This window comes from Cryptomeria japonica, chromosome 4 (assembly GCF_030272615.1).
Source record: "Cryptomeria japonica chromosome 4, Sugi_1.0, whole genome shotgun sequence".
NCBI lineage: Eukaryota > Viridiplantae > Streptophyta > Pinopsida > Cupressales > Cupressaceae > Cryptomeria > Cryptomeria japonica.
Window position 1 is genome coordinate 543,559,515 of NC_081408.1, and position 12,957 is coordinate 543,572,471.

Genomic DNA, 12,957 nt, shown 5'->3' on the forward strand with positions numbered 1-12,957 from the left:
AACTTGCTTTCTAAGAAATGGAGTCTAGTTAAGTGGGAATCTATTTGTAAACTGAAGCAGGAAGGTGGTCTTGGTCTACACCAGACAAAACTTAATGGTCATGCCTTGTCTGCTAAAATCTGTTGGAGGTGGTGTAGTCAATAAGACCAAGATTGGGTTAAGATCCTTACCTTGAAATACCTTGGGGATGTGGAGAGTAGTGATGTTCCTTGGTGTAGTCTTGTGGGCAAAGGTTCTAACACTCTCAAGAGGGGTGCTAATCTAATCAAGAAAGGACTATGATGGATTTGTGAAAGAGAATCTAAGGATTTATTCTAGTTTGACTCTTGGGATGGAGCCACTCCTATTATTTCTTTGTATATGTACTTACAATCTTTGTGTGATAATTTTATTGAGGCAAGTTGGAGTAAGGTGGAATATTACAAAACTTCTTAGAGGGTGGGTCATGTTGAAGTCTTTAGAGGGAAGGAACCCCATGAGTGGATGCCAGGGGGTTCAATTGAGGATTTTTAGGAATTGGGTAAGATTTTGGCTGGCAAAGTTTGTAACTCCTTGGAGGGAAGAGATATCTTGGCCTGGAGCCTGAACTTGAAAGGTAAATTCTCGGTTGCTTGGGGGTATCAGGAGTTGGACAGGAAAATTTATGGGAGATCTAGTGTTCCTTGGTGGAAGAAAGTTTGGAACAAGTTTTCTTGGCCCAAGTGCAACTTTTTTATGTGGTTGGTGGTTCAAAATCAATGTCTTATGTGGGATAATCTATGAAAGAGAGGGTTTCAGGGCCCCTCGATGTGCGTTTTGTGTAAAAAATATGAGTCCTCTTCACATATTTTCTTTTTGTGTCCTTTTGCAAGGGAGATCGGACACTGTTGGTGGGGGTTGTGGAATAGGACCTATTTCCATGATTCCTCCTTAAGTGAATTCTGGGATATTTGGGGGAAATCTCTAGCTAAGACTCCTTTTTTGCTTACTGCTTGGAATATAGGCCCCTCTTTTATTCTTTGGCAAATATGGTTGGAAAGGGATAGGAGGATATATTAGGATAGGAGTACTATGAGTCATCAATTGTGGATGAGAATTATTAGTTTGTTGTAGGAAAATTTATCATCTAAATGCGACTTGATTGTTGTTGTGGACCCAGTGGATCTACTTTTTGTTCAAAGGTTGGGTTTGGTGGGAGGCTTCTAGGAAGAATAGCCATGATAAAAGGAAGTTTCAATGGGATGGTTCTTGGTCTTCCCCTCATGATGTGTCAAAGATAAATAATGATGGTTTTTTGAGAAGTAATCTTGGACATGCTAGAGTTAGTGGAGTTGGAAGAGATAATTTGGGGGTTGTTAATTTCTTCTTTTCTTTGTATAAGGGACATCATTCTAACAAATTTATGGAAGCTCTTTCTATCCTTTATAAATTCTTTTGAAATAAGTAGGGCTCTTGGATGGAGAAAGATCATTTGTGAAACTAATTCTCAAATTATGATTGATATACTTGATGAGCAGCAGGTGGACGGTTCAAACTAGCATTTGGTCTCGATGGTTGAACAAATTTAGAGAATTGGTAGATCGTTGGATTCTATTTCTTTTTGTCATGTTCCTCGGGAATAAAATAGGGTTGCTGACTATTTGTAAAAATGAGCCTTTGAGGAGACAGGGAGTAGAACATCAATGATAGGGGTCACTTGTCCATTAATTATTCTCGGGTTTTAGAAGATTTAATCATGGAGGACATGAGGGATTATTTGGGAGTCTCAAGTGAAGGTTGATTTGGTGGTTGTTCGTAGTTGGGTTGTTTGGCCGACTGCTTGGTCTAACATTTTTTTGTTGCTTTGTAATGATCTTGCTTGATTAATAAAATTTTACCCCTTTTCTCTAAAAAAAAAAAAGTAGACAACAATCATAATTTTTAGACAAGGAAAAAGTGTCATTTAAAAATGAGAATATTTTATTGGAAGATGTAAATTTCCTACCAATAGATTCTTATGAATATTGCTCGCACATAACCAACAATATTTTTGATGGATGCCAAGGAATGTTAATTAATTCCTCTAAATGTCCACATGCCCACAAAAATTTTATATGCTAAATATTAACCAACCATCAACAAGATAACCACTAATTTATTATTGCCAAGTAGTGAGTAGAAAATTATCACAAGGGAATGGATAGTCATCTTTAGGGATGTCCAGGGAACTATAACTATAAAGTATCACTATCAATCACAAGAAATATTATCTATCACATAGTTTCCTTATCAACTAGGGTATAATAACTTGCACATAACTTTGGCTCCTTTGACTTACTCTATCACACCCAAACCTTGTATTTTCTAACTAAACACTATTATATATGTTACTCCATCATCTTATACAGCTATTAGATTGATATACTAAAACTAATTGACCACACATCTTTGTTATTCTGCCACACCTAAATCAATAGTATGGGTTCCCATGAAGCTTCTTTTTAGACATATATATTCACTACAAGCAATATCATTAAGCTACTATATGTTTTCTTATTGATAACAAGAAATAAACTTGACTCTAGGCTAAATCCTTTCTCTCAATAATATTGTAGGATACTTCTATAATAATCTAGATGCATGGAAAATCTACTATAAGTGACATGAAACTTCTCAAAACATTTTAAGATGTACAATAAGTGAGCTTCAAACTTGTTGCACTAGTGTTAATTAAGCTCGCTACAAACCTAAATTAACTTTGTTATTGGTGTTCTCCTCTTTTCTACTAAACTATACTATAACTTGCTATAGGTTTCTTGTAGTTTGACCCCACTTATTCACCTAACTTTATCCATATAGATTATTGGGAAGAAATATGCTAAGTGACTATTCATCAACATAATTTTACCCCATAAAATAATACTTGCATCATCTTCATGCAAAATCATAGAACCCCTAAACCTATTTTGGTGAAGCATCTACCACTTATCATTTATCTTCTTCTCCCAAGGGACTATGACAATCCAATAAATTATATACTCAACCCAACTCTAGATAAACTCCTAACATGTTTGTACAAATTATTTATCAATTCCATTTGAATAATGTGAATTATTTTGTGTACTCAATTTTGATGTATACAATGACTATATGGGAATGACACCCCTTATTAAGTAGTTTATTATGGGCCTATATTTTACCTCTTATGTAATTTTACAAAAAGTGAAAAAAATCAAAGAAGCCCCACATCCCACTCTACCAATGGCTCATTCTCCACCTCTACCATTTCTATATTATTCTCTACACCCCCCCAAACCCATTAGGTATTGCCTAATTAAGGACTCCCCGCCTGCTGATCCTCCTCCATCTATTCTTTCCATGGGGGATTCTACTCGCAAAAATTCAAGGTTTGTTAATGCTAAATGAGAGAAAATCCTTTCCATCTCACAATTTACTCTCGAGTCTTCTCTGGTTGCTGAAGGAAAGAAAAAACCTACCACCCTACATGATACCCCGTGTCTTCTATAGATGATAATACCAACCCTTTAAAGACTCATATTTTTGGCAAGTACAACCATACTCATAAAACTAAAAACCCCAAAACTTAAAAACCTAAAAGAGCCTCTATCTAGTTGTCTGTGGAGGAGGTTAATTCTAAAGGGGGGGAGGAGTCTGTTAAGGCTTTAAAGGATAAGGAAGAAGTGGGTAAAACTATCACAATTTTTTGACACTATGAATGACATGGAGAGTTTCAAGTTGTGATGGTCCAATATGTTTGCTAGTTACCTATGACCCAACATTATCCTATAAATTAATCCATCAACAAATCAAGGGCTATGGAAACAAAGATAATGAAAGGAAAAATAAGGGTGTCATGGAAGAAGAGAAGATATTGTTAATAGGGGTCCTAGCCTATTTTTGAAGATGAATTCTCCCACTATGGACTCGAAGAGAATTGACAATGCCCCCATTTTTCAACCTGCTTAGTAAAACTATGTTATGTGCAACTGGATTGTTGCAGAGGTTGTTTCCCCAAGATGAAAGTTGATGATCTTGAAGGAAAATTGGGAATCGTCTCTTGGTTGAATTCAAAATTTATGCATAGGTCTGCAATTACTGTCTATGTGTTGCACAAAAGGGAAGTTAAAAAAAAATAGTGGTGATATGAGTGCTAGCTCAAGTAACTATAAGGAACTCTTCAAATCCCATAGTGAATACTAAGGGCATTTATTTGGTTAATTTTATGTTTTTTGTTTAGCTTAAATATTTTTTATGTGTTGTGAGTTTGTTGTTGTAAGTTTGTTGGTTGATTTTGTCTTCCCTTGGGGCCTTTTATGTTTAAAAGGTTTGACAACCCAATTTGTTGCTTTATATTATGAAAAACACTTGTGGAAGAATGTTGGAAAAAAATGTTATATAAATTATATTAAATACTTAATTGTGTAAATTTGTAGTCCACCTAGAGTTGGACACCACACTTTTGGTAGAGGAACATTTTCTAGGAATTTGTTGGATGTAACATTACCTAGGAATGAATTTATTTTTGGAGGTCATATAAAATGTATTTAATGTGTTGGTATATATATCTCAACCTTCCATCATAATGTTTATATTTATTATTATTTTGGTCTCATATGGGAAATAGGGTGTCCCAATTTGTAGAAACATTATTTTCCATGTGTTGGATACTTTGAGAAGTGTGTAAGAATTTGTAAGAGCATAAAATGTCATTATGTTGTATAACAACATCCTATGACATGTTATAAGATTGGAGTTACTTATGGTAGAATCTATAAGTCATAAAAGTGTGATCAAATGGTAGTTACATTGGAACCTTGACCAACATATGGCAAGTCAAAAGGTATTTCTAAATGGATTTGAATATGCTAAAATGGGTCACCCAAATTGAGGAGTTACATATGATAAATTATATTATAAGTTATCACAACTATAAGAACACATTCTAGAAATATCTTGGAAGACCATGACCAACTTAGGCATCAAAATTTGGGTCAAACATGGCACCACTTTTGGATCATTATTTTGGCTCGTAGTTTTGTACAAACACTCTTAATTTATTATTTGATGTTTTCATATTTATAGGTGATTACTGATGGAGTTTCTAATAATTGATTTGCAGGAATTATTATGCCACCAAAATTACTCCAAAATATAAATGATGGTGATATTCTTGTAAAGGCATAACTTGAGACTTGTATTGTACCCTCATAGTTGTTAAACAATGCAACTAGTCATGATTTGGAGTGTGGGGTTTTTCTCATATGAGGGGTTTCCCAACATAAATCATATAATCATGGTATTTCATTTTGAGTTCTTTATTTTTAACTATAACATTTAGATTAATTTTAAATGTACCTCCTTTTTAAGATTGATGTAGTGGGCATATTCTAAACCTAGATACACCCTTTCAACATGGGATCACAGGAAGATAATCATTTTGAGCACTCAAACTAAGAGATAATTTGGGTTTTTCTTAGAGATTATAATGATATTTAAACTTGGGTACCCACCTTGTAAAATGTCACTTGGGTGTTATAATTAAAAATAGTTTTTTCATAGTAAGTATTCTTGTTGCTCTTTTTTTAATATACAGTGTGTTTGGAATGGGATGTAAAATGGCATTTGAAAGACTCATCCAAAGCACTTTATATATAGGAAAGTGAGCTAAAATAAAAATTAGTTTTTACAGTAAGTTTACTTATTTATCACTTGTCTATATATAGAGTTCTTGAGATGGGATGTAGCATGGTTTTGAAGTTCATGCTACAATAATAGTTCTAGATGTGATTTGAAGATATCATTGATAGAACAAGGGAAAAAATCATTGATTTTTTTTCTTACTATGAATATAATTATAATATGTTAGATATTGGCTGATATGTTGTCATTGATGTCAACAAATGTGGAGATTCTTGATGAGGAGATTGTTGGAAAGTTTTTTTTCTGTGTATTCTAGTGTTGTAGTTTGATTGGATGAGTTGGTTTAACCTATGTATTGCAAATGAGTTGATGTGGTTTAAAGGGTTTCTTGTATGTTATCTATTGATGGTTCATTGCCATTTGTAGAGGTCTACATTATGATTTGATTGAGTTATGAGATCTGGTATTGGGGTGTTATATAGTTGTTTGTGTTATTCGGTATTGTGGTTTGTGCTCCGTATTGCTCCAAAATTGCTATATCTTTGGTTTTAGATGAGTGAAATGTGTTCTAGACGTTGATGTGTGTCCTCAGTTAGCTTGGTTCATGATTTGGATATCCACAAGCAAACCTTTTAGGTTGACAGTCATTTATGTTGATGTTCTTGAGCTCTGATAGAGAAATGATGATGATGATTCTGGTGATCTGATGATGCAGCCATAACCGGTAAGAACCCTGAAAAGAGTCATCCAGCTGATGCAGCAAGAGTGACACATCAAAAGCAGTAAGAAAACATAACCAATTCATATAAATAGATCATATTCAAGTCTTATAACTTCTGGCAATCATCCGATAATCATCAGATTATCATCAAGGAACATCCGGTAGTTAACCGGTTACATGCAGGCTTCAAGCTTGAAACTAGTCCAACCGGGACCCTAAAGATCAAACAGATCATAATATGCAAATATCAATCCTTTTTCTGAGTTCTACTTCCTCTGCCCTTACAAATGATTACATAAAATCATATTTATACCCATCAGAACATATCTGGGTCGGCCTCAAAAGATTACATTCATCAATGTAGGAAAAATGAAACATGTAATTAGGTCAGCCCTAAGATTTAAGAAATCTTTCTAGAAAATAACAACCAAGTGATGCAGATCAGTAGGAAGGTTAGCCACATGCCAAACAACATCGAACAAGACCCAAGATGGATCCACAACACCAAGAATCACGCTAGTAATAAAGGAAAACCAATCAGTAAGCACAAGAACTATCTCGGGAACCCAGAAGTAGCCAATAGGAAGCGATAACATGCCAGAGAAGAACCCAAATGAACTAGAAATCTGGAATCAACCACTTGAAACCACAAGGAATTGACAACAAGATCTACCAAGAATAACAAGAAACTACCAGTACATAGTGATAAAAACACATAAAACTGCACAAGGAACTAAGCAATAACAAAACTAAAGGAAATATTTTTGGTTGATGCAAGATTGCTCATCGGTCGGGGATGCTCCTGTATCAGACAACCTAGGTAGAAAAATATGTTCCCTAAGAGGCAACTCATGAACATATAAAAGGATTTGGAATGAAGATCCTATCCTCATTTATGATCCAAACATCTTCTTTATCTGCCAACCTCTTTTTTATCTCTTCCGGTGCCTCAATCGACTTTTCTAACCTCTGACCCACTTTGTTTCTCCTTCTTTGCTTTTGATTAGCACATTGTCTCTGTTTCTACAACTTTGACTTGGTTCTGCCACAAGACTTCATCTGGTTCGTCACCATCAGCTCTCTATCGACCGGTTCCATCTGTCCATCATACTCATCTATTAGATCCTTTTGCAATCTTATGTCACCCTCTCATATAATCTCTACAACCGGTTCTGTCAAACCTTCCGGTATAACCTCTGCCACTAGTTTTGTCAAACCTTTTGGTATAACCTCAGCCACCAGTTTCTTAGGACTCAAATTCTTCACCTCCTTCTCTTTCTCCTTTAAAGAAATCAATGTGAAGTGTTGCCCATCCTTTTCAATAGTAACTAGGTTTCTTCTACAGTCATAAATAGCTCCTCTATCATACTGTCAAGGTTTTCCCAATAAGACATGGAAGACATTCATTGATACAATATCACATAAAACTTCATCTCTAAAAGGCCCAATATTGAAACTCACCCAACACTTCTCCTTTATCTCTATCTTTTGATCATCTTGTAACCAACTTACCTCATAAGAACAAGTATTCTCAAGCCTCTTCAACCCAAGCTTCTCAACCATCTCCTTAGATACTAAATTATCAATATTTCCACTATCTACAATGACCTTGCGACACTTACCACTTGATTTGCATATTGTCCAAAAAGACTCTTCCTCTGAGTAGAGTCGATATCCTTTCTTCTGAACATAAGGGATTATCCTTGCTTCGGTGCACAATCAGGTCAGGTACCATCTGGTTCTTCACTTGCCATGCAATGTCTTGTCATTCCTTGCTTACATTCATAGGATCTATGTCCAGTTTCTCCACACTTGAAACATTTGCCAAGAAATTCTCTATCGGTACTGTTGCTACCCTTCCTTGGTGTCTTCTGTTCCAGTTCTTTTCTCCACTTAGGTTTTGACTCCTCTTCTTCAACCAGTTTATTCATACTATCATTCATCTTGAATTTCTCCTTTCCTTTACTTGGTTTTCTTCTTCTCACCTTCTCCTCAGCCTTCAAAGCATACTAGTAAGCTTCTTCAACTATTGAAATCTTCAACATACTCATCTCATCTTGAATGTTAAAAGCAAGTCCATTGATGTACATTGTCACATTTTCTCTATGCATATCTCTATGTCCAGATCTGATTACCACCTTGTAGAATTCCTCAGTATATTCCTTCACAGTTATACTTCTCTATTTTAGGTTCTGCAATTTCATGAACAACTCCAGTTCATAGTCTCCTGATATGAACTTAGCCTTCAACCTTGCAACCATCTATCTCCACCGGGTGATCTTCAATTCACCATTCTCAACTCTGTCTTTTTGCATCTCTTTCGACCACAAGGAAGCATGCCCTTTCAACTTAGTCTATGCCAATCAAACTCTCTGTGGTTCCTTGACATCCTCAAACTCAAAGTAGTCCTCCAACTCTCTAATCCAATCGATCAGATCCGTCAGGTTCAGCATTCCGAAAATTTTTGAAACCTCAACTTTATGCACTTTACTTGCGTGTGCCACTACTCTTAGGAATCTTTCCTCTCTCTCATCTTCAGAGTTAGGGTTTCTTTGCAAACCAGCCAAAGCATCTTGGATTTCAATCCTCACTTCATTCTTGAAGTCTTCCATCATCTTCTCTACCCTTCGAGGGTTTGTTCTTCTCAGTGACATCTCTCCTTCCACTCCGGTGAACTTCCTCAACTCAATGATCTAACTACCGGTTTCAATTGCCTCCCCTTAGTGATCTATTGAACACCCACACATCCTACCTCCAATTGGTGATCTGTCCACCTCAAAGAATGCCTCAATAAATGATTCTCCACCAGCCTATCCATAACCAACTTTGATACTAATTGATGCAGCCATAACTGGTAAGAACCCTGAAAAGAGTCAATCGGCTTATGCAACAAGAGTGACACACCGAAAGTAGTAAGAAAACATAACCAATTCATATAAATAGATCATATTCAAGTCTTAGAACTTTCAGAAATCATCTGGTAATCATTAGATTATCATGAAGGAACATCATGTAGTTAACTGGTTACATGCAGGATTCAAGCCAGAAACAGTCCAACCGAGACCCTAAAGATCAACCAGATCATAATATGTGATTCTCAATCCTTATTCTAAGTTCTACTTCCTCTTCCCTTACAAATTATTACATAAAATCATATTTATATATGCCAGAACATATCTAGGTCGGCCTCAAAAGATTACATTCATCAATGTAGGAAAAATGAAACCTGTAATTAGGTCGGCCCTAAAATTTAAGAAATATTTTTGGTTGATAACAACCAAGAGATGTGGATCAATAGGAAGGTTGGACACACGCCAAAGAACATTAGACAAGACCCAAGATGGATCCACACACCAAGAATCGCACTGGTAATGAAGGAAAACCAACCAGTAAGCACAAGAACTGTCCCGGGAACCCAAAAGTAGCCAACCAGAAGCGATAACATATCAGAGAAGAACCCAAATGAACTAGAAATATGGAATCGACCACATGAAATTGCCAAGAAATTACCAACAAGATCTGCCACTAAGAACAAGCAACTACCGGTACATATCGATAAAAACACAGAAAAATGCACAAGGAACTAAGCAATAACAAAACTGAAAGGAAATATTTTTGGTTGATGCAAGATTTCTCATCGACTGGGGATGCTCCAGTATCAGAAAACCCAGGTAGAAAAATATGTTCCCTGAGAGGTAACTCATGAACATCTAAAAGGATTTGGAATGAAGATCCCATCCTCATTTCTTATCCAAACATCTTCTTTATCTACCAACCTTTGGTTTAGCTCTTCCAGTGCCTCAACCGACTTCTCTAACCTCTGACCCTCTTTGTTTCTCCTTCTTTGCTTCTGATAAACACATTGTCTCTATTTCTGCAACTCTGACTTGGTTCTACCACAATACTTCATTCGATTTGTCACCATCATCTCTCTGTCGGCCAGTTCCATCTGTCCATCAGACTCATCTGTCAGATCCTTCTGCAAGCTTATGTCACCCTCTGGTATAATCTTTGCAACCGATTCTATCAAACCTTTCAGTATAACTTCTGTCACCAGTTCTTTCAAACCTTCTGGTATAACCTCAACCATCGGTTTCCCAGGACTCAAATTTGTCACCTCCTTCTCTTTCTCCTTCAAAGAAATCAATGTAAAATTATGCCCATCCTTTTCAATAGTAACTAGGTTTCTTCTAAAATCATAAATAGCTCCTCTATCATACTGCCAAGGTTTTCCCAATAAGACATGGCAGACATTCATTGACACAATATCACATAAAACTTCATTTCTAAAAATCCCAATATTGAAACTCATCCAACACTGCTCCTTTATCTCTACCTTCTGATCATCTTGTAACCAACTTACCTCATAAGGACAAGGATGCTCAAGCCTCTTCAACCCAAGCTTCTCAACCATCTCCTCATATACTAAATTATCAGTACTTCTACTATCTACAATGACCTTGCAACACTTACCACTTGATTTGCATACTGTCCGGAAAAGACTCTTCCTCTGAGTAGATCCAGTATCCTTTCTTCTGAAAATAAGGGATTCTCCTTGTTCTGGTGCATAGTCAGGTCCAGTACCATTTGATTCTTCACTTGCCACACAACATCTTGTCATTCCTTTCTTACATTCATAGGATCTATATCTAGTTTATCCACACTTGAAACATTTGCCAATAAATTCTCTACCGGTACTGTCGCTACCCTTCCTTGGTGTCTTTTGTTCCGGTTCTTTTCTCCACTTAGGTTTTGACTCCTCTTCTTCAACCGGTTTCTTCATACTATCATTCATCTTGAATTTCTCCTTTCCTTTATTCGGTTGTCTTCTTCTCATCTTCTCCTTAGCCTTCAAAGCATACTGGTAAGCTTCTTCAACTATTGAAACCTTCAACACACTCATCTCATCTTGAATTTTGAAAGCAAGTCTATTGATGTACATTACCACCTTTTATTTGTCCATCTCTCTATGTCCAGATCTAATTACCACCCTGTAGAATTCCTCAATATTCTCCTTCACAGTCATGCTTCTCTATTTTAGGTTCTGCAATTTCTTGAATAGTTCTAGTTCATAGTCTCCTGGTATGAACTTAGCCTTCAATCTTGCAACCATTTGGCTCCATCGGGTGATATCCAATTCACCATTCTCCACTCTATCTTTCTGCAGCTCTTTCCACCACAAGGCAACGTGCCATTTCAACTTGGTCTGTTCCAACCGGACTCTCTGCGGGTCCTTGATATCCTCAAACTCAAAGTAGTCCTCCAACTCTCTGATCCAATCGATCAGATTCTCCGAGTTCAGCGTTCCAAAAAAGTTGGAAACCTTAACTTTATGCACTTTACTTGCTTATGCCACTGCTCTTAGGAATATTTCCTCTTTCTCATCTTCAGAGTCAGGGTTTCTCCACAAACTAGCCAAATCATCCTGAATTCCAATCCTCACTTCATTCTTGAAGTCTTCCATCATCTTCTCTACCCTCTAGGGGTTTGTTCTCCTCGGTGGCATCTCTCCTTCCATTCCGGCGAACTGCCTCAACTCGGTGATCTGACTACCGGTTTTAATTGCCTCCCCTTAGCAATCTATTGAGCACCCATGCAACCTGCCTCCAATCAAAAATCTGTCCACCTCAAGGAATGCCTCAACAAATGATTCTCTACCAGTCGGTCCATAACCAACTCTGATACCAATTGATGCAGCCATAACCGGTAAGAACCTTGAAAAGAGTCAACTGGCTTATGCAGCAAGAGTGACACAACGAAAGCAGTAAGAAAACATAACCAATTCATATAAACAGATCATATTCAAGTCTTAGAACTTCCGGTAATCATCCAGTAATCATCAGATTATCATCAAGGAACATCCAATAGTTAATAGGTTACATGCAGGCTTCAAGCCAGAAACGGTCCAACTGGGACCCTAAAGATCAACCAGATCATAATATGTGAATCTCAATCCTTATTCTGAGTTATATTTCCTCTGCCCCTAAAAATGATTACATAACATCATATTTATACTTGCCAGAACATATCTGTGTCGGGCTCAAAAGATTGCATTCATCAATGCAGGAAAAATGAAATGTGTAATTAGGTCAGCCCTAAGATTTAAGAAATCTTTCTGAAAATAACAACCAAGTGATGTGGATCAGCAGGAAGGTTGGCCACATGCCAAAGAACATCAGAGAAGACCCAAGATGGATCCACATGCCAAGAATCATGTCAGTAGTGAAGGAAAACCAACTAGTAAGCATAAGAACTGTCTCGAGAACCCAGAAGCAGCCAACCAAAAGCGATAACATGTCCGAGAAGAACCCAAATGAACTAGAAATATGGAATCAACCACATGAAACCACCAGGAAATTGCCAACAAGATCTACCATGAAGAACAGGCAACTACCAGTACATATCGGAAAAAACACAGAAATCTACACAAGGAACTAAGCAATAACAAAACTGAAAGGAAATATTTTTGGTTGATGCAAGATTACTCATCGACCGGGGATGCTCCTGCATCATCCGAGTTGTTGTGGTTGTTGTGATGTAATTCACATTGGTTGTGAATGTCTCTAGATCATTTTCTAAGAATATTGGTGGTCAACATTGATTATTGTGTGCGTTAT